The following is a 24095-nucleotide window of genomic DNA, read 5'->3' on the forward strand; positions in this document are numbered from 1 at the left end:
TTACGGCTGCCAGAGGGGCAAGGCATGGCAAGAGCTTTGAGTTTGCCAGACTGTGAAAAAGTTAAAGGTAAGCACTGTTTCTGCCCGGTTTCGAACCGGGGACCTTTCGCGTGTGAGGCGAACGTGATAACCACTACACTACAGAAACCCATTCATGCTGTTTTTTTGAGCCTTGCAGACCGAAAGTCTACCCTAAAGTAAGATCGGTGAAAAGAGCTGCTGAAAGTGACATTGACAAAAAGCACTAGCGCGCTCAAATTGTTTCTGCCCGGTTTCGAACCGGGGACCTTTCGCGTGTGAGGCGAACGTGATAACCACTACACTACAGAAACCCATGCATGCTGTTTTTTTGTGCCTTGCAAACCGAAAGTCTACCCTAAAGTAAGATCGGTGAAAAGAGCTGCTGAAAGCGACATTGACAAAAAGCACTAGCGCGCTCAAATTGTTTCTGCCCGGTTTCGAACCGGGGACCTTTCGCGTGTTAGGCGAACGTGATAACCACTACACTACAGAAACCTATCACGACAGCACTTTTCGGGTTGGTTGCTCGGAGGTTGGGGTCACCGTATTAGCTATTATTTGCTTCTGGTTGGTTGATAACCTGAGTTCAGTTTACCGTCCTTGCAAATGATACTCTTTGGTAATGAAGCAAAGAAGGAAGAAACCCCATCTCGGATGCCTAACTTGATACAAATAACATCCTCAAAACAGCCAGTACTGGCAAGATACACTGAGTCATGGATATCACCTCTAGCTTTTCCACACACTTTTCTCACCAGGTCAGCTGAAAACATACGCCAATGGTCGTCAGGTTTTGCAGCTCAGCTGACTAAGCAGGAGAACCAAAGTCCACATTCCAATTGCCTTTGGGTCCAGAAAACAAGTTTGCCTAAACACCAAACACTTACAGCGATGGTCAGCTCATAAACAGTGAAGAAAAAGAGCTCACATTGAAGGTGTTGCACCTAAACTGTGCTTTGTATTGGCAGATTTGGCTTACGGCTGCCAGAGGGGCAAGGCATGGCAAGAGCTTTGAGTTTGCCAGACTGTGAAAAAGTTAAAGGTAAGCACTGTTTCTGCCCGGTTTCGAACCGGGGACCTTTCGCGTGTGAGGCGAACGTGATAACCACTACACTACAGAAACCCATTCATGCTGCTTTTTTGAGACTTGCAGACCGAAAGTCTACCCTAAAGTAAGATCGGTGAAAAGAGCTGCTGAAAGCGACATTGACAAAAAGCACTAGCGCGCTCAAATTGTTTCTGCCCGGTTTCGAACCGGGGACCTTTCGCGTGTGAGGCGAACGTGATAACCACTACACTACAGAAACCCATTCATGCTGTTTTTTTGAGCCTTGCAAACCGAAAGTCTACCCTAAAGTAAGATCGGTGAAAAGAGCTGCTGAAAGCGACATTGACAAAAAGCACTAGCGCGCTCAAATTGTTTCTGCCCGGTTTCGAACCGGGGACCTTTCGCGTGTTAGGCGAACGTGATAACCACTACACTACAGAAACCTATCACGACAGCACTTTTCGGGTTGGTTGCTCGGAGGTTGGGGTCACCGTATTAGCTATTATTTGCTTCTGGTTGGTTGATAACCTGAGTTCAGTTTACCGTCCTTGCAAATGATACTCTTTGGTAATGAAGCAAAGAAGGAAGAAAGCCCATCTCGGATGCCTAACTTGATACAAATAACATCCTCAAAACAGCCAGTACTGGCAAGATACACTGAGTCATGGATATCACCTCTAGCTTTTCCACACACTTTTCTCACCAGGTCAGCTGAAAACATACGCCAATGGTCGTCAGGTTTTCCAGCTCAGCTGACTAAGCAGGAGAACCAAAGTCCACATTCCAATTGCCTTTGGGTCCAGAAAACAAGTTTGCCTAAACACCAAACACTTATAGCGATGGTCAGCTCATAAACAGTGAAGAAAAAGAGCTCACATTGAAGGTGTTGCACCTAAACTGTGCTTTGTATTGGCAGATTTGGCTTACGGCTGCCAGAGGGGCAAGGCATGGCAAGAGCTTTGAGTTTGCCAGACTGTGAAAAAGTTAAAGGTAAGCACTGTTTCTGCCCGGTTTCGAACCGGGGACCTTTCGCGTGTGAGGCGAACGTGATAACCACTACACTACAGAAACCCATTCATGCTGTTTTTTTGAGCCTTGCAGACCGAAAGTCTACCCTAAAGTAAGATCGGTGAAAAGAGCTGCTGAAAGTGACATTGACAAAAAGCACTAGTGCGCTTAAATTGTTTCTGCCCGGTTGCGAACCGGGGACCTTTCGCGTGTTAGGCGAACGTGATAACCACTACACTACAGAAACCTATCACGACAGCACTTTTCGGGTTGGTTGCTCGGAGGTTGGGGTCACCGTATTAGCTATTATTTGCTTCTGGTTGGTTGATAACCTGAGTTCAGTTTACCGTCCTTGCAAATGATACTCTTTGGTAATGAAGCAAAGAAGGAAGAAAGCCCATCTCGGATGCCTAACTTGATACAAATAACATCCTCAAAACAGCAAGTACTGGCAAGATACACTGAGTCATGGATATCACCTCTAGCTTTTCCACACACTTTTCTCACCAGGTCAGCTGAAAACATACGCCAATGGTCGTCAGGTTTTCCAGCTCAGCTGACTAAGCAGGAGAACCAAAGTCCACATTCCAATTGCCTTTGGGTCCAGAAAACAAGTTTGCCTAAACACCAAACACTTACAGCGATGGTCAGCTCATAAACAGTGAAGAAAAAGAGCTCACATTGAAGGTGTTGCACCTAAACTGTGCTTTGTATTGGCAGATTTGGCTTACGGCTGCCAGAGGGGCAAGGCATGGCAAGAGCTTTGAGTTTGCCAGACTGTGAAAAAGTTAAAGGTAAGCACTGTTTCTGCCCGGTTTCGAACCGGTGACCTTTCGCATGTGAGGCGAACGTGATAACCACTACACTACAGAAACCCATTCATGCTGCTTTTTTGAGACTTGCAGACCGAAAGTCTACCCTAAAGTAAGATCGGTGAAAAGAGCTGCTGAAAGCGACATTGACGAAAAGCACTAGCGCGCTCAAATTGTTTCTGCCCGGTTTCGAACCGGGGACCTTTCGCGTGTGAGGCGAACGTGATAACCACTACACTACAGAAACCCATTCATGCTGTGTTTTTGAGCCTTGCAAACCGAAAGTCTACCCTAAAGTAAGATCGGTGAAAAGAGCTGCTGAAAGCGACATTGACAAAAAGCACTAGCGCGCTCAAATTGTTTCTGCCCGGTTTGGAACCGGGGACCTTTCGCGTGTTAGGCGAACGTGATAACCACTACACTACAGAAACCTATCACGACAGCACTTTTCGGGTTGGTTGCTCGGAGGTTGGGGTCACCGTATTAGCTATTATTTGCTTCTGGTTGGTTGATAACCTGAGTTCAGTTTACCGTCCTTGCAAATGATACTCTTTGGTAATGAAGCAAAGAAGGAAGAAAGCCCATCTCGGATGCCTAACTTGATACAAATAACATCCTCAAAACAGCCAGTACTGGCAAGATACACTGAGTCATGGATATCACCTCTAGCTTTTCCACACACTTTTCTCACCAGGTCAGCTGAAAACATACGCCAATGGTCGTCAGGTTTTCCAGCTCAACTGACTAAGCAGGAGAACCAAAGTCCACATTCCAATTGCCTTTGGGTCCAGAAAACAAGTTTGCCTAAACACCAAACACTTACAGCGATGGTCAGCTCATAAACAGTGAAGAAAAAGAGCTCACATTGAAGGTGTTGCACCTAAACTGTGCTTTGTATTGGCAGATTTGGCTTACGGCTGCCAGAGGGGCAAGGCATGGCAAGAGCTTTGAGTTTGCCAGACTGTGAAAAAGTTAAAGGTAAGCACTGTTTCTGCCCGGTTTCGAACCGGGGACCTGTCGCGTGTGAGGCGAACGTGATAACCACTACACTACAGAAACCCATTCATGCTGTTTTTTTGAGCCTTGCAGACCGAAAGTCTACCCTAAAGTAAGATCGGTGAAAAGAGCTGCTGAAAGTGACATTGACAAAAAGCACTAGTGCGCTCAAATTGTTTCTGCCCGGTTGCGAACCGGGGACCTTTCGCGTGTTAGGCGAACGTGATAACCACTACACTACAGAAACCTATCACGACAGCACTTTTCGGGTTGGTTGCTCGGAGGTTGGGGTCACCGTATTAGCTATTATTTGCTTCTGGTTGGTTGATAACCTGAGTTCAGTTTACCGTCCTTGCAAATGATACTCTTTGGTAATGAAGCAAAGAAGGAAGAAAGCCCATCTCGGATGCCTAACTTGATACAAATAACATCCTCAAAACAGCAAGTACTGGCAAGATACACTGAGTCATGGATATCACCTCTAGCTTTTCCACACACTTTTCTCACCAGGTCAGCTGAAAACATACGCCAATGGTCGTCAGGTTTTCCAGCTCAGCTGACTAAGCAGGAGAACCAAAGTCCACATTCCAATTGCCTTTGGGTCCAGAAAACAAGTTTGCTTAAACACCAAACACTTACAGCGATGGTCAGCTCATAAACAGTGAAGAAAAAGAGCTCACATTGAAGGTGTTGCACCTAAACTGTGCTTTGTATTGGCAGATTTGGCTTACGGCTGCCAGAGGGGCAAGGCATGGCAAGAGCTTTGAGTTTGCCAGACTGTGAAAAAGTTAAAGGTAAGCACTGTTTCTGCCCGGTTTCGAACCGGGGACCTTTCGCGTGTGAGGCGAACGTGATAACCACTACACTACAGAAACCCATTCATGCTGTTTTTTTGAGCCTTGCAGACCGAAAGTCTACCCTAAAGTAAGATCGGTGAAAAGAGCTGCTGAAAGTGACATTGACAAAAAGCACTAGTGCGCTCAAATTGTTTCTGCCCGGTTTCGAACCGGGGACCTTTCGCGTGTTAGGCGAACGTGATAACCACTACACTACAGAAACCTATCACGACAGCACTTTTCGGGTTGGTTGCTCGGAGGTTGGGGTCACCGTATTAGCTATTATTTGCTTCTGGTTGGTTGATAACCTGAGTTCAGTTTACCGTCCTTGCAAATAATACTCTTTGGTAATGAAGCAAATAAGGAAGAAAGCCCATCTCGGATGCCTAACTTGATACAAATAACATCCTCAAAACAGCCAGTACTGGCAAGATACACTGAGTCATGGATATCACCTCTAGCTTTTCCACACACTTTTCTCACCAGGTCAGCTGAAAACATACGCCAATGGTCGTCAGGTTTTCCAGCTCAGCTGACTAAGCAGGAGAACCAAAGTCCACATTCCAATTGCCTTTGGGTCCAGAAAACAAGTTTGCCTAAACACCAAACACTTACAGCGATGGTCAGCTCATAAACAGTGAAGAAAAAGAGCTCACATTGAAGGTGTTGCACCTAAACTGTGCTTTGTATTGGCAGGATTGGCTTACGGCTGCCAGAGGGGCAAGGCATGGCAAGAGCTTTGAGTTTGCCAGACTGTGAAAAAGTTAAAGGTAAGCACTGTTTCTGCCCGGTTTCGAACCGGGGACCTTTCGCGTGTGAGGCGAACGTGATAACCACTACACTACAGAAACCCATTCATGCTGTTTTTTGAGCCTTGCAGACCGAAAGTCTACCCTAAAGTAAGATCGGTGAAAAGAGCTGCTGAAAGTGACATTGACAAAAAGCACTAGTGCGCTCAAATTGTTTCTGCCCGGTTTCGAACCGGGGACCTTTCGCGTGTTAGGCGAACGTGATAACCACTACACTACAGAAACCTATCACGACAGCACTTTTCGGGTTGGTTGCTCGGAGGTTGGGGTCACCGTATTAGCTATTATTTGCTTCTGGTTGGTTGATAACCTGAGTTCAGTTTACCGTCCTTGCAAATGATACTCTTTGGTAATGAAGCAAAGAAGGAAGAAAGCCCATCTCGGATGCCTAACTTGATACAAATAACATCCTCAAAACAGCAAGTACTGGCAAGATACACTGAGTCATGGATATCACCTCTAGCTTTTCCACACACTTTTCTCACCAGGTCAGCTGAAAACATACGCCAATGGTCGTCAGGTTTTCCAGCTCAGCTGACTAAGCAGGAGAACCAAAGTCCACATTCCAATTGCCTTTGGGTCCAGAAAACAAGTTTGCCTAAACACCAAACACTTACAGCGATGGTCAGCTCATAAACAGTGAAGAAAAAGAGCTCACATTGAAGGTGTTGCACCTAAACTGTGCTTTGTATTGGCAGATTTGGCTTACGGCTGCCAGAGGGGCAAGGCATGGCAAGAGCTTTGAGTTTGCCAGACTGTGAAAAAGTTAAAGGTAAGCACTGTTTCTGCCCGGTTTCGAACCGGGGACCTTTCGCGTGTGAGGCGAACGTGATAACCACTACACTACAGAAACCCATTCATGCTGTTTTTTGAGCCTTGCAGACCGAAAGTCTACCCTAAAGTAAGATCGGTGAAAAGAGCTGCTGAAAGTGACATTGACAAAAAGCACTAGTGCGCTCAAATTGTTTCTGCCCGGTTTCGAACCGGGGACCTTTCGCGTGTTAGGCGAACGTGATAACCACTACACTACAGAAACCTATCACGACAGCACTTTTCGGGTTGGTTGCTCGGAGGTTGGGGTCACCGTATTAGCTATTATTTGCTTCTGGTTGGTTGATAACCTGAGTTCAGTTTACCGTCCTTGCAAATGATACTCTTTGGTAATGAAGCAAAGAAGGAAGAAAGCCCATCTCGGATGCCTAACTTGATACAAATAACATCCTCAAAACAGCAAGTACTGGCAAGATACACTGAGTCATGGATATCACCTCTAGCTTTTCCACACACTTTTCTCACCAGGTCAGCTGAAAACATACGCCAATGGTCGTCAGGTTTTCCAGCTCAGCTGACTAAGCAGGAGAACCAAAGTCCACATTCCAATTGCCTTTGGGTCCAGAAAACAAGTTTGCCTAAACACCAAACACTTACAGCGATGGTCAGCTCATAAACAGTGAAGAAAAAGAGCTCACATTGAAGGTGTTGCACCTAAACTGTGCTTTGTATTGGCAGATTTGGCTTACGGCTGCCAGAGGGGCAAGGCATGGCAAGAGCTTTGAGTTTGCCAGACTGTGAAAAAGTTAAAGGTAAGCACTGTTTCTGCCCGGTTTCGAACCGGGGACCTTTCGCGTGTGAGGCGAACGTGATAACCACTACACTACAGAAACCCATTCATGCTGTTTTTTTGAGCCTTGCAGACCGAAAGTCTACCCTAAAGTAAGATCGGTGAAAAGAGCTGCTGAAAGTGACATTGACAAAAAGCACTAGTGCGCTCAAATTGTTTCTGCCCGGTTTCGAACCGGGGACCTTTCGCGTGTTAGGCGAACGTGATAACCACTACACTACAGAAACCTATCACGACAGCACTTTTCGGGTTGGTTGCTCGGAGGTTGGGGTCACCGTATTAGCTATTATTTGCTTCTGGTTGGTTGATAACCTGAGTTCAGTTTACCGTCCTTGCAAATAATACTCTTTGGTAATGAAGCAAATAAGGAAGAAAGCCCATCTCGGATGCCTAACTTGATACAAATAACATCCTCAAAACAGCCAGTACTGGCAAGATACACTGAGTCATGGATATCACCTCTAGCTTTTCCACACACTTTTCTCACCAGGTCAGCTGAAAACATACGCCAATGGTCGTCAGGTTTTCCAGCTCAGCTGACTAAGCAGGAGAACCAAAGTCCACATTCCAATTGCCTTTGGGTCCAGAAAACAAGTTTGCCTAAACACCAAACACTTACAGCGATGGTCAGCTCATAAACAGTGAAGAAAAAGAGCTCACATTGAAGGTGTTGCACCTAAACTGTGCTTTGTATTGGCAGATTTGGCTTACGGCTGCCAGAGGGGCAAGGCATGGCAAGAGCTTTGAGTTTGCCAGACTGTGAAAAAGTTAAAGGTAAGCACTGTTTCTGCCCGGTTTCGAACCGGGGACCTTTCGCGTGTGAGGCGAACGTGATAACCACTACACTACAGAAACCCATTCATGCTGTTTTTTGAGCCTTGCAGACCGAAAGTCTACCCTAAAGTAAGATCGGTGAAAAGAGCTGCTGAAAGTGACATTGACAAAAAGCACTAGTGCGCTCAAATTGTTTCTGCCCGGTTTCGAACCGGGGACCTTTCGCGTGTTAGGCGAACGTGATAACCACTACACTACAGAAACCTATCACGACAGCACTTTTCGGGTTGGTTGCTCGGAGGTTGGGGTCACCGTATTAGCTATTATTTGCTTCTGGTTGGTTGATAACCTGAGTTCAGTTTACCGTCCTTGCAAATGATACTCTTTGGTAATGAAGCAAAGAAGGAAGAAAGCCCATCTCGGATGCCTAACTTGATACAAATAACATCCTCAAAACAGCAAGTACTGGCAAGATACACTGAGTCATGGATATCACCTCTAGCTTTTCCACACACTTTTCTCACCAGGTCAGCTGAAAACATACGCCAATGGTCGTCAGGTTTTCCAGCTCAGCTGACTAAGCAGGAGAACCAAAGTCCACATTCCAATTGCCTTTGGGTCCAGAAAACAAGTTTGCCTAAACACCAAACACTTACAGCGATGGTCAGCTCATAAACAGTGAAGAAAAAGAGCTCACATTGAAGGTGTTGCACCTAAACTGTGCTTTGTATTGGCAGATTTGGCTTACGGCTGCCAGAGGGGCAAGGCATGGCAAGAGCTTTGAGTTTGCCAGACTGTGAAAAAGTTAAAGGTAAGCACTGTTTCTGCCCGGTTTCAAACCGGGGACCTTTCGCGTGTGAGGCGAACGTGATAACCACTACACTACAGAAACCCATTCATGCTGTTTTTTTGAGCCTTGCAGACCGAAAGTCTACCCTAAAGTAAGATCGGTGAAAAGAGCTGCTGAAAGTGACATTGACAAAAAGCACTAGTGCGCTCAAATTGTTTCTGCCCGGTTTCGAACCGGGGACCTTTCGCGTGTTAGGCGAACGTGATAACCACTACACTACAGAAACCTATCACGACAGCACTTTTCGGGTTGGTTGCTCGGAGGTTGGGGTCACCGTATTAGCTATTATTTGCTTCTGGTTGGTTGATAACCTGAGTTCAGTTTACCGTCCTTGCAAATAATACTCTTTGGTAATGAAGCAAAGAAGGAAGAAAGCCCATCTCGGATGCCTAACTTGATACAAATAACATCCTCAAAACAGCCAGTACTGGCAAGATACACTGAGTCATGGATATCACCTCTAGCTTTTCCACACACTTTTCTCACCAGGTCAGCTGAAAACATACGCCAATGGTCGTCAGGTTTTCCAGCTCAGCTGACTAAGCAGGAGAACCAAAGTCCACATTCCAATTGCCTTTGGGTCCAGAAAACAAGTTTGCCTAAACACCAAACACTTACAGCGATGGTCAGCTCATAAACAGTGAAGAAAAAGAGCTCACATTGAAGGTGTTGCACCTAAACTGTGCTTTGTATTGGCAGATTTGGCTTACGGCTGCCAGAGGGGCAAGGCATGGCAAGAGCTTTGAGTTTGCCAGACTGTGAAAAAGTTAAAGGTAAGCACTGTTTCTGCCCGGTTTCGAACCGGGGACCTTTCGCGTGTGAGGCGAACGTGATAACCACTACACTACAGAAACCCATTCATGCTGTTTTTTTGAGCCTTGCAGACCGAAAGTCTACCCTAAAGTAAGATCGGTGAAAAGAGCTGCTGAAAGTGACATTGACAAAAAGCACTAGTGCGCTCAAATTGTTTCTGCCCGGTTTCGAACCGGGGACCTTTCGCGTGTTAGGCGAACGTGATAACCACTACACTACAGAAACCTATCACGACAGCACTTTTCGGGTTGGTTGCTCGGAGGTTGGGGTCACCGTATTAGCTATTATTTGCTTCTGGTTGGTTGATAACCTGAGTTCAGTTTACCGTCCTTGCAAATAATACTCTTTGGTAATGAAGCAAAGAAGGAAGAAAGCCCATCTCGGATGCCTAACTTGATACAAATAACATCCTCAAAACAGCAAGTACTGGCAAGATACACTGAGTCATGGATATCACCTCTAGCTTTTCCACACACTTTTCTCACCAGGTCAGCTGAAAACATACGCCAATGGTCGTCAGGTTTTCCAGCTCAGCTGACTAAGCAGGAGAACCAAAGTCCACATTCCAATTGCCTTTGGGTCCAGAAAACAAGTTTGCCTAAACACCAAACACTTACAGCGATGGTCAGCTCATAAACAGTGAAGAAAAAGAGCTCACATTGAAGGTGTTGCACCTAAACTGTGCTTTGTATTGGCAGATTTGGCTTACGGCTGCCAGAGGGGCAAGGCATGGCAAGAGCTTTGAGTTTGCCAGACTGTGAAAAAGTTAAAGGTAAGCACTGTTTCTGCCCGGTTTCGAACCGGGGACCTTTCGCGTGTGAGGCGAACGTGATAACCACTACACTACAGAAACCCATTCATGCTGTTTTTTTGAGCCTTGCAGACCGAAAGTCTACCCTAAAGTAAGATCGGTGAAAAGAGCTGCTGAAAGTGACATTGACAAAAAGCACTAGTGCGCTCAAATTGTTTCTGCCCGGTTTCGAACCGGGGACCTTTCGCGTGTTAGGCGAACGTGATAACCACTACACTACAGAAACCTATCACGACAGCACTTTTCGGGTTGGTTGCTCGGAGGTTGGGGTCACCGTATTAGCTATTATTTGCTTCTGGTTGGTTGATAACCTGAGTTCAGTTTACCGTCCTTGCAAATAATACTCTTTGGTAATGAAGCAAATAAGGAAGAAAGCCCATCTCGGATGCCTAACTTGATACAAATAACATCCTCAAAACAGCCAGTACTGGCAAGATACACTGAGTCATGGATATCACCTCTAGCTTTTCCACACACTTTTCTCACCAGGTCAGCTGAAAACATACGCCAATGGTCGTCAGGTTTTCCAGCTCAGCTGACTAAGCAGGAGAACCAAAGTCCACATTCCAATTGCCTTTGGGTCCAGAAAACAAGTTTGCCTAAACACCAAACACTTACAGCGATGGTCAGCTCATAAACAGTGAAGAAAAAGAGCTCACATTGAAGGTGTTGCACCTAAACTGTGCTTTGTATTGGCAGATTTGGCTTACGGCTGCCAGAGGGGCAAGGCATGGCAAGAGCTTTGAGTTTGCCAGACTGTGAAAAAGTTAAAGGTAAGCACTGTTTCTGCCCGGTTTCGAACCGGGGACCTTTCGCGTGTGAGGCGAACGTGATAACCACTACACTACAGAAACCCATTCATGCTGTTTTTTGAGCCTTGCAGACCGAAAGTCTACCCTAAAGTAAGATCGGTGAAAAGAGCTGCTGAAAGTGACATTGACAAAAAGCACTAGTGCGCTCAAATTGTTTCTGCCCGGTTTCGAACCGGGGACCTTTCGCGTGTTAGGCGAACGTGATAACCACTACACTACAGAAACCTATCACGACAGCACTTTTCGGGTTGGTTGCTCGGAGGTTGGGGTCACCGTATTAGCTATTATTTGCTTCTGGTTGGTTGATAACCTGAGTTCAGTTTACCGTCCTTGCAAATGATACTCTTTGGTAATGAAGCAAAGAAGGAAGAAAGCCCATCTCGGATGCCTAACTTGATACAAATAACATCCTCAAAACAGCAAGTACTGGCAAGATACACTGAGTCATGGATATCACCTCTAGCTTTTCCACACACTTTTCTCACCAGGTCAGCTGAAAACATACGCCAATGGTCGTCAGGTTTTCCAGCTCAGCTGACTAAGCAGGAGAACCAAAGTCCACATTCCAATTGCCTTTGGGTCCAGAAAACAAGTTTGCCTAAACACCAAACACTTACAGCGATGGTCAGCTCATAAACAGTGAAGAAAAAGAGCTCACATTGAAGGTGTTGCACCTAAACTGTGCTTTGTATTGGCAGATTTGGCTTACGGCTGCCAGAGGGGCAAGGCATGGCAAGAGCTTTGAGTTTGCCAGACTGTGAAAAAGTTAAAGGTAAGCACTGTTTCTGCCCGGTTTCAAACCGGGGACCTTTCGCGTGTGAGGCGAACGTGATAACCACTACACTACAGAAACCCATTCATGCTGTTTTTTTGAGCCTTGCAGACCGAAAGTCTACCCTAAAGTAAGATCGGTGAAAAGAGCTGCTGAAAGTGACATTGACAAAAAGCACTAGTGCGCTCAAATTGTTTCTGCCCGGTTTCGAACCGGGGACCTTTCGCGTGTTAGGCGAACGTGATAACCACTACACTACAGAAACCTATCACGACAGCACTTTTCGGGTTGGTTGCTCGGAGGTTGGGGTCACCGTATTAGCTATTATTTGCTTCTGGTTGGTTGATAACCTGAGTTCAGTTTACCGTCCTTGCAAATAATACTCTTTGGTAATGAAGCAAAGAAGGAAGAAAGCCCATCTCGGATGCCTAACTTGATACAAATAACATCCTCAAAACAGCCAGTACTGGCAAGATACACTGAGTCATGGATATCACCTCTAGCTTTTCCACACACTTTTCTCACCAGGTCAGCTGAAAACATACGCCAATGGTCGTCAGGTTTTCCAGCTCAGCTGACTAAGCAGGAGAACCAAAGTCCACATTCCAATTGCCTTTGGGTCCAGAAAACAAGTTTGCCTAAACACCAAACACTTACAGCGATGGTCAGCTCATAAACAGTGAAGAAAAAGAGCTCACATTGAAGGTGTTGCACCTAAACTGTGCTTTGTATTGGCAGATTTGGCTTACGGCTGCCAGAGGGGCAAGGCATGGCAAGAGCTTTGAGTTTGCCAGACTGTGAAAAAGTTAAAGGTAAGCACTGTTTCTGCCCGGTTTCGAACCGGGGACCTTTCGCGTGTGAGGCGAACGTGATAACCACTACACTACAGAAACCCATTCATGCTGTTTTTTTGAGCCTTGCAGACCGAAAGTCTACCCTAAAGTAAGATCGGTGAAAAGAGCTGCTGAAAGTGACATTGACAAAAAGCACTAGTGCGCTCAAATTGTTTCTGCCCGGTTTCGAACCGGGGACCTTTCGCGTGTTAGGCGAACGTGATAACCACTACACTACAGAAACCTATCACGACAGCACTTTTCGGGTTGGTTGCTCGGAGGTTGGGGTCACCGTATTAGCTATTATTTGCTTCTGGTTGGTTGATAACCTGAGTTCAGTTTACCGTCCTTGCAAATAATACTCTTTGGTAATGAAGCAAATAAGGAAGAAAGCCCATCTCGGATGCCTAACTTGATACAAATAACATCCTCAAAACAGCCAGTACTGGCAAGATACACTGAGTCATGGATATCACCTCTAGCTTTTCCACACACTTTTCTCACCAGGTCAGCTGAAAACATACGCCAATGGTCGTCAGGTTTTCCAGCTCAGCTGACTAAGCAGGAGAACCAAAGTCCACATTCCAATTGCCTTTGGGTCCAGAAAACAAGTTTGCCTAAACACCAAACACTTACAGCGATGGTCAGCTCATAAACAGTGAAGAAAAAGAGCTCACATTGAAGGTGTTGCACCTAAACTGTGCTTTGTATTGGCAGATTTGGCTTACGGCTGCCAGAGGGGCAAGGCATGGCAAGAGCTTTGAGTTTGCCAGACTGTGAAAAAGTTAAAGGTAAGCACTGTTTCTGCCCGGTTTCGAACCGGGGACCTTTCGCGTGTGAGGCGAACGTGATAACCACTACACTACAGAAACCCATTCATGCTGTTTTTTGAGCCTTGCAGACCGAAAGTCTACCCTAAAGTAAGATCGGTGAAAAGAGCTGCTGAAAGTGACATTGACAAAAAGCACTAGTGCGCTCAAATTGTTTCTGCCCGGTTTCGAACCGGGGACCTTTCGCGTGTTAGGCGAACGTGATAACCACTACACTACAGAAACCTATCACGACAGCACTTTTCGGGTTGGTTGCTCGGAGGTTGGGGTCACCGTATTAGCTATTATTTGCTTCTGGTTGGTTGATAACCTGAGTTCAGTTTACCGTCCTTGCAAATGATACTCTTTGGTAATGAAGCAAAGAAGGAAGAAAGCCCATCTCGGATGCCTAACTTGATACAAATAACATCCTCAAAACAGCAAGTACTGGCAAGATACACTGAGTCATGGATATCACCTCTAGCTTTTCCACACACTTTTCTCACCAGGTCAGCTGAAAACATACGCCAATGGTCGTCAGGTTTTCCAGCTCAGCTGACTAAGCAGGAGAACCAAAGTCCACATTCCAATTGCCTTTGGGTCCAGAAAACAAGTTTGCCTAAACACCAAACACTTACAGCGATGGTCAGCTCATAAACAGTGAAGAAAAAGAGCTCACATTGAAGGTGTTGCACCTAAACTGTGCTTTGTATTGGCAGATTTGGCTTACGGCTGCCAGAGGGGCAAGGCATGGCAAGAGCTTTGAGTTTGCCAGACTGTGAAAAAGTTAAAGGTAAGCACTGTTTCTGCCCGGTTTCAAACCGGGGACCTTTCGCGTGTGAGGCGAACGTGATAACCACTACACTACAGAAACCCATTCATGCTGTTTTTTTGAGCCTTGCAGACCGAAAGTCTACCCTAAAGTAAGATCGGTGAAAAGAGCTGCTGAAAGTGACATTGACAAAAAGCACTAGTGCGCTCAAATTGTTTCTGCCCGGTTTCGAACCGGGGACCTTTCGCGTGTTAGGCGAACGTGATAACCACTACACTACAGAAACCTATCACGACAGCACTTTTCGGGTTGGTTGCTCGGAGGTTGGGGTCACCGTATTAGCTATTATTTGCTTCTGGTTGGTTGATAACCTGAGTTCAGTTTACCGTCCTTGCAAATAATACTCTTTGGTAATGAAGCAAAGAAGGAAGAAAGCCCATCTCGGATGCCTAACTTGATACAAATAACATCCTCAAAACAGCCAGTACTGGCAAGATACACTGAGTCATGGATATCACCTCTAGCTTTTCCACACACTTTTCTCACCAGGTCAGCTGAAAACATACGCCAATGGTCGTCAGGTTTTCCAGCTCAGCTGACTAAGCAGGAGAACCAAAGTCCACATTCCAATTGCCTTTGGGTCCAGAAAACAAGTTTGCCTAAACACCAAACACTTACAGCGATGGTCAGCTCATAAACAGTGAAGAAAAAGAGCTCACATTGAAGGTGTTGCACCTAAACTGTGCTTTGTATTGGCAGATTTGGCTTACGGCTGCCAGAGGGGCAAGGCATGGCAAGAGCTTTGAGTTTGCCAGACTGTGAAAAAGTTAAAGGTAAGCACTGTTTCTGCCCGGTTTCGAACCGGGGACCTTTCGCGTGTGAGGCGAACGTGATAACCACTACACTACAGAAACCCATTCATGCTGTTTTTTGAGCCTTGCAGACCGAAAGTCTACCCTAAAGTAAGATCGGTGAAAAGAGCTGCTGAAAGTGACATTGACAAAAAGCACTAGTGCGCTCAAATTGTTTCTGCCCGGTTTCGAACCGGGGACCTTTCGCGTGTTAGGCGAACGTGATAACCACTACACTACAGAAACCTATCACGACAGCACTTTTCGGGTTGGTTGCTCGGAGGTTGGGGTCACCGTATTAGCTATTATTTGCTTCTGGTTGGTTGATAACCTGAGTTCAGTTTACCGTCCTTGCAAATGATACTCTTTGGTAATGAAGCAAAGAAGGAAGAAAGCCCATCTCGGATGCCTAACTTGATACAAATAACATCCTCAAAACAGCAAGTACTGGCAAGATACACTGAGTCATGGATATCACCTCTAGCTTTTCCACACACTTTTCTCACCAGGTCAGCTGAAAACATACGCCAATGGTCGTCAGGTTTTCCAGCTCAGCTGACTAAGCAGGAGAACCAAAGTCCACATTCCAATTGCCTTTGGGTCCAGAAAACAAGTTTGCCTAAACACCAAACACTTACAGCGATGGTCAGCTCATAAACAGTGAAGAAAAAGAGCTCACATTGAAGGTGTTGCACCTAAACTGTGCTTTGTATTGGCAGATTTGGCTTACGGCTGCCAGAGGGGCAAGGCATGGCAAGAGCTTTGAGTTTGCCAGACTGTGAAAAAGTTAAAGGTAAGCACTGTTTCTGCCCGGTTTCAAACCGGGGACCTTTCGCGTGTGAGGCGAACGTGATAACCACTACACTACAGAAACCCATTCATGCTGTTTTTTTGAGCCTTGCAGACCGAAAGTCTACCCTAAAGTAAGATCGGTGAAAAGAGCTGCTGAAAGTGACATTGACAAAAAGCACTAGTGCGCTCAAATTGTTTCTGCCCGGTTTCGAACCGGGGACCTTTCGCGTGTTAGGCGAACGTGATAACCACTACACTACAGAAACCTATCACGACAGCACTTTTCGGGTTGGTTGCTCGGAGGTTGGGGTCACCGTATTAGCTATTATTTGCTTCTGGTTGGTTGATAACCTGAGTTCAGTTTACCGTCCTTGCAAATAATACTCTTTGGTAATGAAGCAAAGAAGGAAGAAAGCCCATCTCGGATGCCTAACTTGATACAAATAACATCCTCAAAACAGCCAGTACTGGCAAGATACACTGAGTCATGGATATCACCTCTAGCTTTTCCACACACTTTTCTCACCAGGTCAGCTGAAAACATACGCCAATGGTCGTCAGGTTTTCCAGCTCAGCTGACTAAGCAGGAGAACCAAAGTCCACATTCCAATTGCCTTTGGGTCCAGAAAACAAGTTTGCCTAAACACCAAACACTTACAGCGATGGTCAGCTCATAAACAGTGAAGAAAAAGAGCTCACATTGAAGGTGTTGCACCTAAACTGTGCTTTGTATTGGCAGATTTGGCTTACGGCTGCCAGAGGGGCAAGGCATGGCAAGAGCTTTGAGTTTGCCAGACTGTGAAAAAGTTAAAGGTAAGCACTGTTTCTGCCCGGTTTCGAACCGGGGACCTTTCGCGTGTGAGGCGAACGTGATAACCACTACACTACAGAAACCCATTCATGCTGTTTTTTTGAGCCTTGCAGACCGAAAGTCTACCCTAAAGTAAGATCGGTGAAAAGAGCTGCTGAAAGTGACATTGACAAAAAGCACTAGTGCGCTCAAATTGTTTCTGCCCGGTTTCGAACCGGGGACCTTTCGCGTGTTAAGCGAACGTGATAACCACTACACTACAGAAACCTATCACGACAGCACTTTTCGGGTTGGTTGCTCGGAGGTTGGGGTCACCGTATTAGCTATTATTTGCTTCTGGTTGGTTGATAACCTGAGTTCAGTTTACCGTCCTTGCAAATGATACTCTTTGGTAATGAAGCAAAGAAGGAAGAAAGCCCATCTCGGATGCCTAACTTGATACAAATAACATCCTCAAAACAGCAAGTACTGGCAAGATACACTGAGTCATGGATATCACCTCTAGCTTTTCCACACACTTTTCTCACCAGGTCAGCTGAAAACATACGCCAATGGTCGTCAGGTTTTCCAGCTCAGCTGACTAAGCAGGAGAACCAAAGTCCACATTCCAATTGCCTTTGGGTCCAGAAAACAAGTTTGCCTAAACACCAAACACTTACAGCGATGGTCAGCTCATAAACAGTGAAGAAAAAGAGCTCACATTGAAGGTGTTGCACCTAAACTGTGCTTTGTATTGGCAGATTTGGCTTACGGCTGCCAGAGGGGCAAGGCATGGCAAGAGCTTTGAGTTTGCCAGACTGTGAAAAAGTTAAAGGTAAGCACTGTTTCTGCCCGGTTTCGAAACGGGGACCTTTCGCGTGTGAGGCGAACGTGATAACCACTACACTACAGAAACCCATTCATGCTGTTTTTTTGAGCCTTGCAAACCGAAAGTCTACCCTAAAGTAAGATCGGTGAAAAGAGCTGCTGAAAGCGACATTGACAAAAAGCACTAGCGCGCTCAAATTGTTTCTGCCCAGTTTCGAACCGGGGACCTTTCGCGTGTTAGGTGAACGTGATAACCACTACACTACAGAAACCTATCATGACAGCACTTTTCGGGTTGTTTGTTCGGAGGTTGGGGTCACCGTATTAGCTATTATTTGCTTCTGGTTGGTTGATAACCTGAGTTCAGTTTACCGTCCTTGCAAATGATACTCTTTGGTAATGAAGCAAAGAAGGAAGAAAGCCCATCTCGGATGCCTAACTTGATACAAATAACATCCTCAAAACAGCCAGTACTGGCAAGATACACTGAGTCATGGATATCACCTCTAGCTTTTCCACACACTTTTCTCACCAGGTCAGCTAAAAACATACGCCAATGGTCGTCAGGTTTTCCAGCTCAGCTGACTAAGCAGGAGAACCAAAGTCCACATTCTAATTGCCTTTGGGTCCAGAAAACAAGTTTGCCTAAACACCAAACACTTACAGCGATGGTCAGCTCATAAACAGTGAAGAAAAAGAGCTCACATTGAAGGTTTTGCACCTAAACTGTGCTTTGTATTGGCAGATTTGGCTTACGGCTGCCAGAGGGGCAAGGCATGGCAAGAGCTTTGAGTTTGCCAGACTGTGAAAAAGTTAAAGGTAAGCACTGTTTCTGCCCGGTTTCAAACCAGGGACCTTTCGCGTGTGAGGCGAACGTGATAACCACTACACTACAGAAACCCATTCATGCTGTTTTTTTGAGCCTTGCAGACCGAAAGTCTACCCTAAAGTAAGATCGGTGAAAAGAGCTGCTGAAAGTGACATTGACAAAAAGCACTAGTGCGCTCAAATTGTTTCTGCCCGGTTTCGAACCGGGGACCTTTCGCGTGTTAGGCGAACGTGATAACCACTACACTACAGAAACCTATCACGACAGCACTTTTCGGGTTGGTTGCTCGGAGGTTGGGGTCACCGTATTAGCTATTATTTGCTTCTGGTTGGTTGATAACCTGAGTTCAGTTTACCGTCCTTGCAAATGATACTCTTTGGTAATGAAGCAAAGAAGGAAGAAAGCCCATCTCGGATGCCTAACTTGATACAAATAACATCTTCAAAACAGCAAGTACTGGCAAGATACACTGAGTCATGGATATCACCTCTAGCTTTTCCACACACTTTTCTCACCAGGTCAGCTGAAAACATACGCCAATGGTCGTCAGGTTTTCCAGCTCAGCTGACTAAGCAGGAGAACCAAAGTCCACATTCCAATTGCCTTTGGGTCCAGAAAACAAGTTTGCCTAAACACCAAACACTTACAGCGATGGTCAGCTCATAAACAGTGAAGAAAAAGAGCTCACATTGAAGGTGTTGCACCTAAACTGTGCTTTGTATTGGCAGATTTGGCTTACGGCTGCCAGAGGGGCAAGGCATGGCAAGAGCTTTGAGTTTGCCAGACTGTGAAAAAGTTAAAGGTAAGCACTGTTTCTGCCCGGTTTCGAACCGGGGACCTTTCGCGTGTGAGGCGAACATGATAACCACGACACTACAGAAACCCATTCATGCTGTTTTTTTGAGCCTTGCAGACCGAAAGTCTACCCTAAAGTAAGATCGGTGAAAAGAGCTGCTGAAAGTGACATTGACAAAAAGCACTAGTGCGCTCAAATTGTTTCTGCCCGGTTTCGAACCGGGGACCTTTCGCGTGTTAAGCGAACGTGATAACCACTACACTACAGAAACCTATCACGACAGCACTTTTCGGGTTGGTTGCTCGGAGGTTGGGGTCACCGTATTAGCTATTATTTGCTTCTGGTTGGTTGATAACCTGAGTTCAGTTTACCGTCCTTGCAAATGATACTCTTTGGTAATGAAGCAAAGAAGGAAGAAAGCCCATCTCGGATGCCTAACTTCATACAAATAACATCCTCAAAACAGCAAGTACTGGCAAGATACACTGAGTCATGGATATCACCTCTAGCTTTTCCACACACTTTTCTCACCAGGTCAGCTGAAAACATACGCCAATGGTCGTCAGGTTTTCCAGCTCAGCTGACTAAGCAGGAGAACCAAAGTCCACATTCCAATTGCCTTTGGGTCCAGAAAACAAGTTTGCCTAAACACCAAACACTTACAGCGATGGTCAGCTCATAAACAGTGAAGAAAAAGAGCTCACATTGAAGGTGTTGCACCTAAACTGTGCTTTGTATTGGCAGATTTGGCTTACGGCTGCCAGAGGGGCAAGGCATGGCAAGAGCTTTGAGTTTGCCAGACTGTGAAAAAGTTAAAGGTAAGCACTGTTTCTGCCCGGTTTCGAACCGGGGACCTTTCGCGTGTGAGGCGAACGTGATAACCACTACACTACAGAAACCCATTCATGCTGTTTTTTTGAGCCTTGCAGACCGAAAGTCTACCCTAAAGTAAGATCGGTGAAAAGAGCTGCTGAAAGCGACATTGACAAAAAGCACTAGCGCGCTCAAATTGTTTCTGCCCGGTTTCGAACCGGGGCCCTTTCGCGTGTTAGGCGAACGTGATAACCACTACACTACAGAAACCTATCACGACAGCACTTTTCGGGTTGGTTGCTCGGAGGTTGGGGTCACCGTATTAGCTATTATTTGCTTCTGGTTGGTTGATAACCTGAGTTCAGTTTACCGTCCTTGCAAATGATACTCTTTGGTAATGAAGCAAAGAAGGAAGAAAGCCCATCTCGGATGCCTAACTTGATACAAATAACATCCTCAAAACAGCCAGTACTGGCAAGATACACTGAGTCATGGATATCACCTCTAGCTTTTCCACACACTTTTCTCACCAGGTCAGCTGAAAACATACGCCAATGGTCGTCAGGTTTTCCAGCTCAGCTGACTAAGCAGGAGAACCAAAGTCCACATTCCAATTGCCTTTGGGTCCAGAAAACAAGTTTGCCTAAACACCAAACACTTACAGCGATGGTCAGCTCATAAACAGTGAAGAAAAAGAGCTCACATTGAAGGTTTTGCACCTAAACTGTGCTTTGTATTGGCAGATTTGGCTTACGGCTGCCAGAGGGGCAAGGCATGGCAAGAGCTTTGAGTTTGCCAGACTGTGAAAAAGTTAAAGGTAAGCACTGTTTCTGCCCGGTTTCGAACCGGGGACCTTTCGCGTGTGAGGCGAACGTGATAACCACTACACTACAGAAACCCATTCATGCTGTTTTTTTGAGCCTTGCAGACCGAAAGTCTACCCTAAAGTAAGATCGGTGAAAAGAGCTGCTGAAAGTGACATTGACAAAAAGCACTAGTGCGCTCAAATTGTTTCTGCCCGGTTTCGAACCGGGGACCTTTCGCGTGTTAGGCGAACGTGATAACCACTACACTACAGAAACCTATCACGACAGCACTTTTCGGGTTGGTTGCTCGGAGGTTGGGGTCACCGTATTAGCTATTATTTGCTTCTGGTTGGTTGATAACCTGAGTTCAGTTTACCGTCCTTGCAAATGATACTCTTTGGTAATGAAGCAAAGAAGGAAGAAAGCCCATCTCGGATGCCTAACTTGATACAAATAACATCTTCAAAACAGCAAGTACTGGCAAGATACACTGAGTCATGGATATCACCTCTAGCTTTTCCACACACTTTTCTCACCAGGTCAGCTGAAAACATACGCCAATGGTCGTCAGGTTTTCCAGCTCAGCTGACTAAGCAGGAGAACCAAAGTCCACATTCCAATTGCCTTTGGGTCCAGAAAACAAGTTTGCCTAAACACCAAACACTTACAGCGATGGTCAGCTCATAAACAGTGAAGAAAAAGAGCTCACATTGAAGGTGTTGCACCTAAACTGTGCTTTGTATTGGCAGATTTGGCTTACGGCTGCCAGAGGGGCAAGGCATGGCAAGAGCTTTGAGTTTGCCAGACTGTGAAAAAGTTAAAGGTAAGCACTGTTTCTGCCCGGTTTCGAACCGGGGACCTTTCGCGTGTGAGGCGAACATGATAACCACGACACTACAGAAACCCATTCATGCTGTTTTTTTGAGCCTTGCAGACCGAAAGTCTACCCTAAAGTAAGATCGGTGAAAAGAGCTGCTGAAAGTGACATTGACAAAAAGCACTAGTGCGCTCAAATTGTTTCTGCCCGGTTTCGAACCGGGGACCTTTCGCGTGTTAAGCGAACGTGATAACCACTACACTACAGAAACCTATCACGACAGCACTTTTCGGGTTGGTTGCTCGGAGGTTGGGGTCACCGTATTAGCTATTATTTGCTTCTGGTTGGTTGATAACCTGAGTTCAGTTTACCGTCCTTGCAAATGATACTCTTTGGTAATGAAGCAAAGAAGGAAGAAAGCCCATCTCGGATGCCTAACTTCATACAAATAACATCCTCAAAACAGCAAGTACTGGCAAGATACACTGAGTCATGGATATCACCTCTAGCTTTTCCACACACTTTTCTCACCAGGTCAGCTGAAAACATACGCCAATGGTCGTCAGGTTTTCCAGCTCAGCTGACTAAGCAGGAGAACCAAAGTCCACATTCCAATTGCCTTTGGGTCCAGAAAACAAGTTTGCCTAAACACCAAACACTTACAGCGATGGTCAGCTCATAAACAGTGAAGAAAAAGAGCTCACATTGAAGGTGTTGCACCTAAACTGTGCTTTGTATTGGCAGATTTGGCTTACGGCTGCCAGAGGGGCAAGGCATGGCAAGAGCTTTGAGTTTGCCAGACTGTGAAAAAGTTAAAGGTAAGCACTGTTTCTGCCCGGTTTCGAACCGGGGACCTTTCGCGTGTGAGGCGAACGTGATAACCACTACACTACAGAAACCCATTCATGCTGTTTTTTTGAGCCTTGCAGACCGAAAGTCTACCCTAAAGTAAGATCGGTGAAAAGAGCTGCTGAAAGCGACATTGACAAAAAGCACTAGCGCGCTCAAATTGTTTCTGCCCGGTTTCGAACCGGGGCCCTTTCGCGTGTTAGGCGAACGTGATAACCACTACACTACAGAAACCTATCACGACAGCACTTTTCGGGTTGGTTGCTCGGAGGTTGGGGTCACCGTATTAGCTATTATTTGCTTCTGGTTGGTTGATAACCTGAGTTCAGTTTACCGTCCTTGCAAATGATACTCTTTGGTAATGAAGCAAAGAAGGAAGAAAGCCCATCTCGGATGCCTAACTTGATACAAATAACATCCTCAAAACAGCCAGTACTGGCAAGATACACTGAGTCATGGATATCACCTCTAGCTTTTCCACACACTTTTCTCACCAGGTCAGCTGAAAACATACGCCAATGGTCGTCAGGTTTTCCAGCTCAGCTGACTAAGCAGGAGAACCAAAGTCCACATTCCAATTGCCTTTGGGTCCAGAAAACAAGTTTGCCTAAACACCAAACACTTACAGCGATGGTCAGCTCATAAACAGTGAAGAAAAAGAGCTCACATTGAAGGTGTTGCACCTAAACTGTGCTTTGTATTGGCAGATTTGGCTTACGGCTGCCAGAGGGGCAAGGCATGGCAAGAGCTTTGAGTTTGCCAGACTGTGAAAAAGTTAAAGGTAAGCACTGTTTCTGCCCGGTTTCGAACCGGGGACCTTTCGCGTGTGAGGCGAACGTGATAACCACTACACTACAGAAACCCATTCATGCTGTTTTTTTGAGCCTTGCAGACCGAAAGTCTACCCTAAAGTAAGATCGGTGAAAAGAGCTGCTGAAAGCGACATTGACAAAAAGCACTAGCGCGCTCAAATTGTTTCTGCCCGGTTTCGAACCGGGGACCTTTCGCGTGTTAGGCGAACGTGATAACCATTACACTACAGAAACCTATCACGACAGCACTTTTCGGGTTGGTTGCTCGGAGGTTGGGGTCACCGTATTAGCTATTATTTGCTTCTGGTTGGTTGATAACCTGAGTTCAGTTTACCGTCCTTGCAAATGATACTCTTTGGTAATGAAGCAAAGAAGGAAGAAAGCCCATCTCGGATGCCTAACTTGATACAAATAACATCCTCAAAACAGCAAGTACTGGCAAGATACACTGAGTCATGGATATCACCTCTAGCTTTTCCACACACTTTTCTCACCAGGTCAGCTGAAAACATACGCCAATGGTCGTCAGGTTTTCCAGCTCAGCTGACTAAGCAGGAGAACCAAAGTCCACATTCCAATTGCCTTTGGGTCCAGAAAACAAGTTTGCCTAAACACCAAACACTTACAGCGATGGTCAGCTCATAAACAGTGAAGAAAAAGAGCTCACATTGAAGGTGTTGCACCTAAACTGTGCTTTGTATTGGCAGATTTGGCT

General features: G+C 45.8%; 43 non-coding genes across 43 annotated transcripts; all 43 read right to left on the reverse strand.

The window, feature by feature from the left end:
* Window positions 1-75: 75 nt before the first annotated feature.
* On the reverse strand, window positions 76-148 carry TRNAV-CAC (transfer RNA valine (anticodon CAC)). The gene has a single exon. It is a non-coding gene; the product is annotated as a tRNA-Val (tRNA).
* A 111-nt stretch (window positions 149-259) lies between these two features.
* Window positions 260-332, reverse strand: TRNAV-CAC (transfer RNA valine (anticodon CAC)). Its single transcript has one exon. It is a non-coding gene; the product is annotated as a tRNA-Val (tRNA).
* Window positions 333-443: 111 nt separating this feature from the next.
* TRNAV-AAC (transfer RNA valine (anticodon AAC)) lies at window positions 444-516 on the reverse strand. Its single transcript has one exon. It is a non-coding gene; the product is annotated as a tRNA-Val (tRNA).
* A 555-nt stretch (window positions 517-1071) lies between these two features.
* On the reverse strand, window positions 1072-1144 carry TRNAV-CAC (transfer RNA valine (anticodon CAC)). Its single transcript has one exon. It is a non-coding gene; the product is annotated as a tRNA-Val (tRNA).
* Window positions 1145-1255: 111 nt separating this feature from the next.
* Window positions 1256-1328, reverse strand: TRNAV-CAC (transfer RNA valine (anticodon CAC)). The gene has a single exon. It is a non-coding gene; the product is annotated as a tRNA-Val (tRNA).
* Window positions 1329-1439: 111 nt separating this feature from the next.
* Window positions 1440-1512, reverse strand: TRNAV-AAC (transfer RNA valine (anticodon AAC)). Its single transcript has one exon. It is a non-coding gene; the product is annotated as a tRNA-Val (tRNA).
* A 555-nt stretch (window positions 1513-2067) lies between these two features.
* Window positions 2068-2140, reverse strand: TRNAV-CAC (transfer RNA valine (anticodon CAC)). The gene has a single exon. It is a non-coding gene; the product is annotated as a tRNA-Val (tRNA).
* A 923-nt stretch (window positions 2141-3063) lies between these two features.
* Window positions 3064-3136, reverse strand: TRNAV-CAC (transfer RNA valine (anticodon CAC)). The gene has a single exon. It is a non-coding gene; the product is annotated as a tRNA-Val (tRNA).
* A 1551-nt stretch (window positions 3137-4687) lies between these two features.
* TRNAV-CAC (transfer RNA valine (anticodon CAC)) lies at window positions 4688-4760 on the reverse strand. The gene has a single exon. It is a non-coding gene; the product is annotated as a tRNA-Val (tRNA).
* A 111-nt stretch (window positions 4761-4871) lies between these two features.
* On the reverse strand, window positions 4872-4944 carry TRNAV-AAC (transfer RNA valine (anticodon AAC)). The gene has a single exon. It is a non-coding gene; the product is annotated as a tRNA-Val (tRNA).
* A 555-nt stretch (window positions 4945-5499) lies between these two features.
* TRNAV-CAC (transfer RNA valine (anticodon CAC)) lies at window positions 5500-5572 on the reverse strand. The gene has a single exon. It is a non-coding gene; the product is annotated as a tRNA-Val (tRNA).
* Window positions 5573-5682: 110 nt separating this feature from the next.
* On the reverse strand, window positions 5683-5755 carry TRNAV-AAC (transfer RNA valine (anticodon AAC)). Its single transcript has one exon. It is a non-coding gene; the product is annotated as a tRNA-Val (tRNA).
* Window positions 5756-6310: 555 nt separating this feature from the next.
* On the reverse strand, window positions 6311-6383 carry TRNAV-CAC (transfer RNA valine (anticodon CAC)). Its single transcript has one exon. It is a non-coding gene; the product is annotated as a tRNA-Val (tRNA).
* A 110-nt stretch (window positions 6384-6493) lies between these two features.
* Window positions 6494-6566, reverse strand: TRNAV-AAC (transfer RNA valine (anticodon AAC)). Its single transcript has one exon. It is a non-coding gene; the product is annotated as a tRNA-Val (tRNA).
* Window positions 6567-7121: 555 nt separating this feature from the next.
* Window positions 7122-7194, reverse strand: TRNAV-CAC (transfer RNA valine (anticodon CAC)). Its single transcript has one exon. It is a non-coding gene; the product is annotated as a tRNA-Val (tRNA).
* Window positions 7195-7305: 111 nt separating this feature from the next.
* On the reverse strand, window positions 7306-7378 carry TRNAV-AAC (transfer RNA valine (anticodon AAC)). Its single transcript has one exon. It is a non-coding gene; the product is annotated as a tRNA-Val (tRNA).
* A 555-nt stretch (window positions 7379-7933) lies between these two features.
* Window positions 7934-8006, reverse strand: TRNAV-CAC (transfer RNA valine (anticodon CAC)). Its single transcript has one exon. It is a non-coding gene; the product is annotated as a tRNA-Val (tRNA).
* A 110-nt stretch (window positions 8007-8116) lies between these two features.
* On the reverse strand, window positions 8117-8189 carry TRNAV-AAC (transfer RNA valine (anticodon AAC)). Its single transcript has one exon. It is a non-coding gene; the product is annotated as a tRNA-Val (tRNA).
* Window positions 8190-8928: 739 nt separating this feature from the next.
* On the reverse strand, window positions 8929-9001 carry TRNAV-AAC (transfer RNA valine (anticodon AAC)). The gene has a single exon. It is a non-coding gene; the product is annotated as a tRNA-Val (tRNA).
* Window positions 9002-9556: 555 nt separating this feature from the next.
* TRNAV-CAC (transfer RNA valine (anticodon CAC)) lies at window positions 9557-9629 on the reverse strand. Its single transcript has one exon. It is a non-coding gene; the product is annotated as a tRNA-Val (tRNA).
* A 111-nt stretch (window positions 9630-9740) lies between these two features.
* Window positions 9741-9813, reverse strand: TRNAV-AAC (transfer RNA valine (anticodon AAC)). Its single transcript has one exon. It is a non-coding gene; the product is annotated as a tRNA-Val (tRNA).
* Window positions 9814-10368: 555 nt separating this feature from the next.
* On the reverse strand, window positions 10369-10441 carry TRNAV-CAC (transfer RNA valine (anticodon CAC)). The gene has a single exon. It is a non-coding gene; the product is annotated as a tRNA-Val (tRNA).
* Window positions 10442-10552: 111 nt separating this feature from the next.
* TRNAV-AAC (transfer RNA valine (anticodon AAC)) lies at window positions 10553-10625 on the reverse strand. Its single transcript has one exon. It is a non-coding gene; the product is annotated as a tRNA-Val (tRNA).
* A 555-nt stretch (window positions 10626-11180) lies between these two features.
* On the reverse strand, window positions 11181-11253 carry TRNAV-CAC (transfer RNA valine (anticodon CAC)). The gene has a single exon. It is a non-coding gene; the product is annotated as a tRNA-Val (tRNA).
* A 110-nt stretch (window positions 11254-11363) lies between these two features.
* Window positions 11364-11436, reverse strand: TRNAV-AAC (transfer RNA valine (anticodon AAC)). The gene has a single exon. It is a non-coding gene; the product is annotated as a tRNA-Val (tRNA).
* A 739-nt stretch (window positions 11437-12175) lies between these two features.
* On the reverse strand, window positions 12176-12248 carry TRNAV-AAC (transfer RNA valine (anticodon AAC)). Its single transcript has one exon. It is a non-coding gene; the product is annotated as a tRNA-Val (tRNA).
* A 555-nt stretch (window positions 12249-12803) lies between these two features.
* TRNAV-CAC (transfer RNA valine (anticodon CAC)) lies at window positions 12804-12876 on the reverse strand. Its single transcript has one exon. It is a non-coding gene; the product is annotated as a tRNA-Val (tRNA).
* Window positions 12877-12987: 111 nt separating this feature from the next.
* On the reverse strand, window positions 12988-13060 carry TRNAV-AAC (transfer RNA valine (anticodon AAC)). The gene has a single exon. It is a non-coding gene; the product is annotated as a tRNA-Val (tRNA).
* A 555-nt stretch (window positions 13061-13615) lies between these two features.
* TRNAV-CAC (transfer RNA valine (anticodon CAC)) lies at window positions 13616-13688 on the reverse strand. The gene has a single exon. It is a non-coding gene; the product is annotated as a tRNA-Val (tRNA).
* A 110-nt stretch (window positions 13689-13798) lies between these two features.
* On the reverse strand, window positions 13799-13871 carry TRNAV-AAC (transfer RNA valine (anticodon AAC)). Its single transcript has one exon. It is a non-coding gene; the product is annotated as a tRNA-Val (tRNA).
* Window positions 13872-14610: 739 nt separating this feature from the next.
* Window positions 14611-14683, reverse strand: TRNAV-AAC (transfer RNA valine (anticodon AAC)). Its single transcript has one exon. It is a non-coding gene; the product is annotated as a tRNA-Val (tRNA).
* A 555-nt stretch (window positions 14684-15238) lies between these two features.
* On the reverse strand, window positions 15239-15311 carry TRNAV-CAC (transfer RNA valine (anticodon CAC)). Its single transcript has one exon. It is a non-coding gene; the product is annotated as a tRNA-Val (tRNA).
* Window positions 15312-15421: 110 nt separating this feature from the next.
* On the reverse strand, window positions 15422-15494 carry TRNAV-AAC (transfer RNA valine (anticodon AAC)). Its single transcript has one exon. It is a non-coding gene; the product is annotated as a tRNA-Val (tRNA).
* A 739-nt stretch (window positions 15495-16233) lies between these two features.
* Window positions 16234-16306, reverse strand: TRNAV-AAC (transfer RNA valine (anticodon AAC)). Its single transcript has one exon. It is a non-coding gene; the product is annotated as a tRNA-Val (tRNA).
* Window positions 16307-16861: 555 nt separating this feature from the next.
* Window positions 16862-16934, reverse strand: TRNAV-CAC (transfer RNA valine (anticodon CAC)). Its single transcript has one exon. It is a non-coding gene; the product is annotated as a tRNA-Val (tRNA).
* Window positions 16935-18669: 1735 nt separating this feature from the next.
* TRNAV-AAC (transfer RNA valine (anticodon AAC)) lies at window positions 18670-18742 on the reverse strand. The gene has a single exon. It is a non-coding gene; the product is annotated as a tRNA-Val (tRNA).
* Window positions 18743-20109: 1367 nt separating this feature from the next.
* Window positions 20110-20182, reverse strand: TRNAV-CAC (transfer RNA valine (anticodon CAC)). Its single transcript has one exon. It is a non-coding gene; the product is annotated as a tRNA-Val (tRNA).
* A 111-nt stretch (window positions 20183-20293) lies between these two features.
* On the reverse strand, window positions 20294-20366 carry TRNAV-AAC (transfer RNA valine (anticodon AAC)). The gene has a single exon. It is a non-coding gene; the product is annotated as a tRNA-Val (tRNA).
* Window positions 20367-20921: 555 nt separating this feature from the next.
* On the reverse strand, window positions 20922-20994 carry TRNAV-CAC (transfer RNA valine (anticodon CAC)). The gene has a single exon. It is a non-coding gene; the product is annotated as a tRNA-Val (tRNA).
* Window positions 20995-21105: 111 nt separating this feature from the next.
* On the reverse strand, window positions 21106-21178 carry TRNAV-AAC (transfer RNA valine (anticodon AAC)). Its single transcript has one exon. It is a non-coding gene; the product is annotated as a tRNA-Val (tRNA).
* Window positions 21179-22545: 1367 nt separating this feature from the next.
* Window positions 22546-22618, reverse strand: TRNAV-CAC (transfer RNA valine (anticodon CAC)). The gene has a single exon. It is a non-coding gene; the product is annotated as a tRNA-Val (tRNA).
* Window positions 22619-22729: 111 nt separating this feature from the next.
* On the reverse strand, window positions 22730-22802 carry TRNAV-AAC (transfer RNA valine (anticodon AAC)). The gene has a single exon. It is a non-coding gene; the product is annotated as a tRNA-Val (tRNA).
* A 555-nt stretch (window positions 22803-23357) lies between these two features.
* On the reverse strand, window positions 23358-23430 carry TRNAV-CAC (transfer RNA valine (anticodon CAC)). The gene has a single exon. It is a non-coding gene; the product is annotated as a tRNA-Val (tRNA).
* Window positions 23431-24095: the final 665 nt, after the last annotated feature.

The sequence above is a fragment of the Lithobates pipiens genome, unplaced genomic scaffold (assembly GCF_037356315.1).
Source record: "Lithobates pipiens isolate NorthernLeopardFrog02 unplaced genomic scaffold, aLitPip1_a1.2 Scaffold_8, whole genome shotgun sequence".
NCBI lineage: Eukaryota > Metazoa > Chordata > Amphibia > Anura > Ranidae > Lithobates > Lithobates pipiens.